General features: G+C 50.7%; 1 protein-coding gene across 16 annotated transcripts in view; it reads left to right on the top strand.

Annotated features, from left to right (window-relative positions):
* The window catches only part of MROH1 (maestro heat like repeat family member 1), a 70,053-nt gene continuing 63,011 nt past the window's right edge, over positions 1–7,042 (top strand). For 8 of the 16 annotated variants that reach the window (XR_013447622.1, XM_078071874.1, XM_036105614.2 and 5 more), the window contains exon 1: positions 1–75. The gene's annotated coding sequence lies outside the window, so the exon portion shown is untranslated. The other 8 variants (XM_078071869.1, XM_078071866.1, XM_078071870.1 and 5 more) reach the window with 8 other exon arrangements.

Below are 7,042 nucleotides of genomic sequence, written 5' to 3'. Positions count from 1 at the left end.
GGCGTGTGGCCCTGCCCACTCCGGGCCGCGGCTTGGTGGGAGGGCGGCGCCCGGGCCGCGGCGGCAGCTACTCAGGTAAACCGGGGACCGGGGGGACCGGCGGCGCTCGCTCGGAGAGGCGCCCCTCGGGGGAGCCTGGGCCGGAGAGTCTGGGGGCCGCCCCTTCGTCCGGGGTTGCGAGGGAAGCCGAGTCGGGAGGCGCCTTCCCAAGGTCAGGGGCGAGCGCGAGGAGGGTCCCGGGCGTCGTGGAGCCGAGCCCGCCCCCTTGCCGGGGCTCAGGTGCTCCCGGCGCGGCCGAGGAGCCGGGCGCGCCGCGTCCCAGCCCGGAAGAGGCCCGGGAGCTGGCCGCTCCCCTTCTTCCCCACGCCGGGGCGGGGGGGGCGGGTGCCGGGGCCTTGGGGCGCGCGGCGGGCACGCCGGGCTGTCCTCTAGGGGCAGCCGAGCCTGAGCTCTGAGAGGATCCTTCCCGATGCCTCTCTGACATTGAAGGAGGCGGTCCGGAGCAGGGAGTAGTTGGGCAAAAGTCCCGAGGATTATGGGTCAGAGAGGATAGGTCGTGAAGCTGGCAGGGCCGGAGGCAATCAAGGTGAGAGCTGGGTGGTGCTGGGCCGGCCGGCCCCCAGTCCCTGGGCCCCGAGGCCCTAGTGTCGGTGCGGCGGTGCAGCGTTAGGGCCCGGAGAGAGGGCTCTGTGGGAGCGGGCGGGTCCGAACTACACACTTGCGGACCTCGTCGGGGTGGGGGCGGGGCGGGCCTGCTCGAGCGCGGTGAAGTGAGTCAGAGGGGTGCGGTGCGGGCAGCGGGCCTGGCGGGGGGAGCCAGACGACTGGCCTTGCGTGGGGGTGTCAGCTGGCGTGGCTGTCTGGTGGGGGCAACAGGTGGGGTTGGGGTGGAGGCTGGCTCTGAGGGGACAGTCTTGGAGGCAGGGACCACTTCGGACAGGGGTGGTGGTAGGGGTGGAGGAGAAGAAGAGGGTCAGTAAGTCCACCATAGGGTGTGGGGAGGGAGATGGAGGAACAGGAAGGGGAGATGCTGATTCCTGACCCAGATAGCTGAGTGCATGATGACACAGGAAAAGAGGCAGATGAGTTGGGGGCCAGGGAGAGGTCAGGGGTGAAGATGGTGAGTTGAGTATTAGAGCTGTTGGGTTTGAGTGGTTCAGAGGGAGACTCTGCAGGCACTGGGCCCCAGGAGACCCCTGTGGGAATCGTCAGTGGTAGGACACTTAGCAGTGGCTTGAATGTGATGCGGCTACATCAGGCCTATAGTCCTGGCACCCAAGGGGTGTAGGGATGCTGCTGCAGGATCTTTATTTCCAGGCCTCAGGCCGTTGTGGTTCAAGTGAGCAGGTGTCTCTGGTCTCTCTGTGGTGTCAGAGTGGACTGACCTGAGTTGAGCTCCCTTGGTTACCTTGAAACCAGTATTCAGGCTGCTGTGGCTTGTTCAGACCCGCATCTCGCTGTTTCTCACTCCCCAGGCTGTTTGCTGCCTGCTGAGGGACATCAGTGGATCAGAGGTGGAGGCTGTGGGGCTTACGCCTGCTCGCATTCACCACTAGTCCCATGTGCTTGGAAGCAGGTGTCTGCACTTAGTTTTCAGACCCAGGGTCCACTGGGGCCCAGGTGAGCGGTCAGGTTGTGGCTTGTATGTGATCAGCAGCTCCAGATCTCCCTCTTCAGTGAGCTGAATTATTTGCTCTCCTTGAGGTTGGTCCAAGAAAACTCCTGTGGCTCTTGTGGGCTCCTGCCCAGTGTTCAGGGTTTACTGGCTGCTGGAGTTATGAGGAATGTGCTCTCTTAGCTGAGCTGAAGGGCCACCTGGCTTTGGGGGTTTGCGTGCGAACCCAGTGACACAGCTCGGCATGGCTTATGTTGAGAAACAGTGTTCCCAAGGGACTGTGAGCGATGAGCTGTTGGACTGCCTTTCCTGGGTCATCAGCCCAGGTTCTTGTTGGTGACTCTGGAAATTGATTCTTCTCTGGCTCCTGTGCTAGAAGGGAAAGTCCAGGGGCCTGCTGCAGGGGTGGGTCATTCCCATGTCCCCACGTGGTGGCCTGACCCTCAGACAGACTCATGGCTGCCTCTGGCCAGTGGTGTCCATGGCCTCCTCGCCTCCCATGCCTCCTTCTGACCCACTTTGGGCTTGGTGCGGTTGGCCCAGCACCTCTGTTATCCTCTGCCATGTCATGTGGCAGCCATAATACACATGGGCGTCCTTCAAGCCAAGGGCTGGGACTCTGGGGGCTTAGACGGTGCCTGGTTGACTTAGCATATGTGGTGGGATGACTGCTTAGTTGAGGTGAATGAGGAGGAAGCCGCTTCTTCACTCAGCGATGATGTGTGGGATGCGGGAGGGATACCTGCTTACCCCTGCCTTCATGACCTGTGCTAGTGTGCATCCTAGCAGGGGCGTGGAGTGGAGCCTCCGGGAGCCAGTCCTGGGTGCGTCCTGCCCTGCTGTTAACGAGCTGCTAACTAGCGATGGGTTTCTCCCAGACCTGCTTGGCTCTGTGTATTAAGAGAGATGGTGCCTCTAAGGTAGTGGCCGGGCAGTCAGTGCTCAGCACACGCTTCCTGCAAGACGCAGGGTGCCTTCCAGGCCCGGGCCCTTCCTTGTCTCTGCACCCTCTTCCCCTGCGGAGCATTCGTCTTGGTTTGCCATCAGCAACCTCCTCACGTTTGTCTGTCTCCATAGAGAGCAGGGTCTGCGGCTATCTCTGTGTGTCCAGCATGAGCACACAGATCACCTGGCCAGGGGCGGGGACCTTCCAAAATGGCCTTGCTCAGCTGTGCGCTCTTTGCTTTTCCATTGGACGGTCAAGCTCTGCTCTTTCCACTGTAGTTTCTACGCACTCACCTACCCACCACTTTCTCCCAGTGGTTGTTTTTCAGCATCTAACCAGACCCCTGTGGTATTCGTGTTTCTTCTAACATCTCTGTGCACTCGCGCGAGGGTTTCAAAACGTGGGTGATCCCATCACGGGTGTGACGGTTTGGGCTTGCGGCGGATGCTCTGCGGGCTCTGCTGACTGTCCTCACCCACGTGATGCCCGCGGCACCGGGGACATCTGCTGCTCTGGGAGCGCGCTGGGTGCCTGTGGCGCAAGCGGAACCTCTTGGTGTGTCTCTTATGAATGACTCCTCCTACTTTGTCTTTCACTGACCTTATGCTCTGCTGGTCGGATGAGGTGTGTGAGCACGTAGGGTGTGTGCATTGGTGTAAGTATGGATACGGTTTTCTTTTTTTTTTTTAATTTAAAAAAAAAATTTTTTTTTAAAGATTTTTTTTTTAAATTTATTTATTTGACAGAGAGATAGCACAGGTAGGCAGAGTGGCAGGCAGAGGGAAAGGGAGAAGCAGGCTCTCTGCTGAGCAGGGAGCCCGATGTGGGGCTTGATCCCAGGACCCTGGGATCATGACCTGGGCCGAAGGCAGCCTCTTAACCGACTGAGCCACCCAGGCGCCCCTGGATACGGTTTTCAAATTTTACATATGTTTTTGACTCAGAAACTTAACAGTTTTTTAATAGTCAAACTGAACAGTGTTCATTAATGTCTGGGGTTTTGCGTCTGGCTTATAACATCCTTTCCTACTTCAAGACTGTAAAAGATTTAGCTGTGCTTTCTACTCGGACTTTTGCATTTCATCTCTCCATTTAACTCTTACGTGCATCTGGAGTTCATGTTGGGGTGAGGAGAGGTGTGGGGAGGCTGGTGTTTTCCCTGAGTGTTTAACTTGCTGTTTCAACATTATTTATTGACTAATCTGTCTGTATGATTTAAAACTCTGTCTTTCTTGTGTAACATGTTTTCTTCCTTCTTGGTGTTCATTTCTGGACTTTTTATATAGTTCCATTGATTTAATACACTTTAACATAGTATAGGACAATTCTTCCTCTTCATATACTTCAAAAATTTAACTGGCTATTCTTTTTCTTTTTTTTTAATTGGCTATTCTTGGACATTAATTCTTCTATATGAATTTTGGACCATTTCATCAAATACCCTCCAATATCCTGATTCATGTATTTGTAGATTCAGGAAAATTGAGCTTTACAAAATTGAGTCATATGGGAGGATTTTGATTTTATTCCTTCCTCCTTTTATTCCTTTATTCCTTTTTTTAAAAATACTTATTATTTTAGAGAGCACAAACAAGCAAGTTGGGGGGAGGGACAGAGGGTGAGAATCTTACAGCAGACTCCCCGCTGAGCTTGGAGCTTGATCCCATCACCCATGAGACCATGACCTGAGCTGAAACCAAAGTCGGACACTCAACTGACTGAGCCACCCAGGTGCTCCTGAACAGTTATTTTAAAAAATGCTGTGCATACTAAGGATAAAAATCAAAACTTTTTCCATTGCTCGCAGTGCACTGGAGAAGGCAGGCAGACTGGAGCATACAACTGTTAATATTTTGTACTGATCCCATATTCATCTTATGAACAAAGGGTTGTGGGAATATTGGATCCCTTGCTGGAAGGTTGGGAGTGTCCTGGGTGAGGTAACAGGAATTGGCTGTTGAGGAGGGAGCAGGAGTCCCCATGGTAGAGAGGCCAGGGCAGGGCATGCTTGCAGAGGACAGGCAGAAGCAGAGGTGCTGAGAGTCCAGCCCGTGGCCTGGGGTTTTCAGGTGGCCGGGACACCTAGAATGTAAAGGGGTGAGAGAGAAGCGGTGAGGGGTTCGGGTCTAGGTTGGAACAGCCCACGTTGGAGGTGTTAGGTTCTGTGGGCAGCAGGAAGGGGGGTAAGCAGCAGTGTGGCATCATGCTAGGATCCGTGTTGGCAAAGATCAGCACTCTGAGCACGGAGGAGGCATGGAAGTGGCCGAGGCAGGATGGCCAAGTGAGCCAGTCATCAGGGATAGGACCTCAGTGGGGGAGTAGGGCATCTACTGCCTTGTGTGACGTGCAGAAGTAGGGAAATAAGAGCAATTGGGGGGGGGGGTGCTGATGTTTTTTATAGTGTGTTTGTTACTGAGTGGTGTGCCTTGGTGCCATTAATTTCATTGCCTTAGCAGTGTATTCAGAGAGCATAAGTTTTCTGGGGGGCCAGGGTGGCTCAGTCGGTTGAGCCTCTGACTCTTGGTTTCGACTCAGGGTCTTGGGATCAGGCCGCAGGTAGGCTTCCCCTCTCTCTCTCCCTCTGCCCCTCACCTGGCTCGTGCTCTCTTTCTTCCTCTCTCTCTCTAAAATAAATAAATAAATGGTTTTAATTTTTTTTTAAAGAGAAGAATTTTTTTGGTGAATTTCAGTTTATCAAGTCTCCCCCCCCCCAGCCCCCGCCCCATAGCTTTTGCTTTTGGTATCATAGAGATTTTCTTCTGTTTTTTTTTTTTTCCCCCCCAGAAATTTCATAGTTTTAACTTTTACATTTAGGTCTGTAAATCATTTTGAGTTTTTGTATGTGGTGTGAAGTATAGGCTGAAGTTTGTTTTATTGCATGTAGATGTTCAGCACTATTTGTTGAAAAAACTATCCCTTCTCCACTGAAGAGACTTTGTACCTTTGTTGAAAATCAATTGGCCATGTAAGTCTTGAAGTCCGGTAGTATAAATCCTCCAATTTTGTTTTGTTTTGTTTCAGAATCGTTTTGGCTGTTCTAAGTCCTTACATTTCCATAGGAGTTGTAGAATTAGTCCATCAGTTTCTACAAAAAGCCTACTGGGATTTTGACTGGAATCCATTTAATCTATAGATACATTTGGGAAGAATTGATATCTTTGCACAGTGTATCTCTCCATTTATTTAAATTTTCTTTAATATCTCTCAGCAATGTGGGGTGCCTGGGTGGCACAGTTAGTTAAGCCTCCGACTCTTGGTTTCCCCTCAGGTTGTGATCTCAGGGTCCCAAGATGGAGCCCAATGCCTGGCTCCATGCTCAGTGCAGAGTTTGCTTGTCCCTCTCCCTCCCCCTCTGCCCCTCACCCCACTCATGTGTGCGTGCTCTCTCTCTCTAAGTAATACATCTTAAAAAAACATATCAGCAGTGTTTGATAGGTTTAGTGTATTGTCTAACACATCTTTTGTCAAATTTATTTTTAAATATTTCATATTTTGGGGGGTGGGGGAAAATATTTCATATTTTTTTACTCAGCAAATGGCATGACTTTCCATTTTTGATTGTTTATTGTTAGCAAATAGAAATACAGTTGTTTGTTTGTTTAAAGATTTTATTTATTTGTCAGATAGAGCACAAGCAGGGGGAGTGGCAGGCAGAGGGAGAAGCAGGCTTCCCGCTGAGCAGGGAGCCCGATGTGGGGCTCCATCCCAGGATCCTGGGATCATGACCTGAGCTGAAGGCAGGTGCTTCACCGACTGAGCCACTCAGTAGTCCCAATACAGTTGATTTTTTTAATACTGACTTTACATCCTGTGTTCTTACTAGCGACTTATTGATTCTAGTCCTAGTTGTAGATTCTGTAGGATTTTCTGCATAAACAATCATATTACCTGTGAATAAAAGCAGTTTTACTTCCTTCTGTTCAATTTGAATGCCCTTTATTATTTTTTCTTGCCTTATTGCACTGGCTAGACCCTCTACTATGATGGTGAAGAGACGTGGTGAGAGCAGACATCCTTACCTTGTTCCCTAATTTAAAGGGATAGCATTTAGTCTTTCACTATTAAGAATGATGTTCCTATAGGTTTCCCTTAGGTGCTGTTTATCAGGTTGGGGAAGTCCCTTTTATTTCTATTTGCTGATAATTTTTATTACAAGTGGATGTTGGATTATGACAAATGCTTTTTCTGCATTTATTGAAACAATTATATATTTTTTTTCTTTTTTTGGTCTGTTAATGTGAATTACATTGGCTGTGCTTAAAAATACTAAACCAACCTTGTATTCATGGGATAAACCCCATTTGATCATGCTGTATTACTCTTTTTACATGTTGTATATGATTTGATAAAATATTGTTAAAAATTTTTTCATTTGTGGGGCATCTGGGCGGCTCAGTCTGTTAAGCGTCTGCCTTTGGCTTGGGTCATGATCCCAAGGTCCTGGGATCGAGCCCCACATCAGGTTCCTTGCTCGGCAGGAA

This window comes from Halichoerus grypus, chromosome 5 (genome assembly GCF_964656455.1).
Source record: "Halichoerus grypus chromosome 5, mHalGry1.hap1.1, whole genome shotgun sequence".
NCBI lineage: Eukaryota > Metazoa > Chordata > Mammalia > Carnivora > Phocidae > Halichoerus > Halichoerus grypus.
Note: the sequence above shows the minus strand (reverse complement) of the source record. Positions and strands in the feature narration are given on the sequence as shown.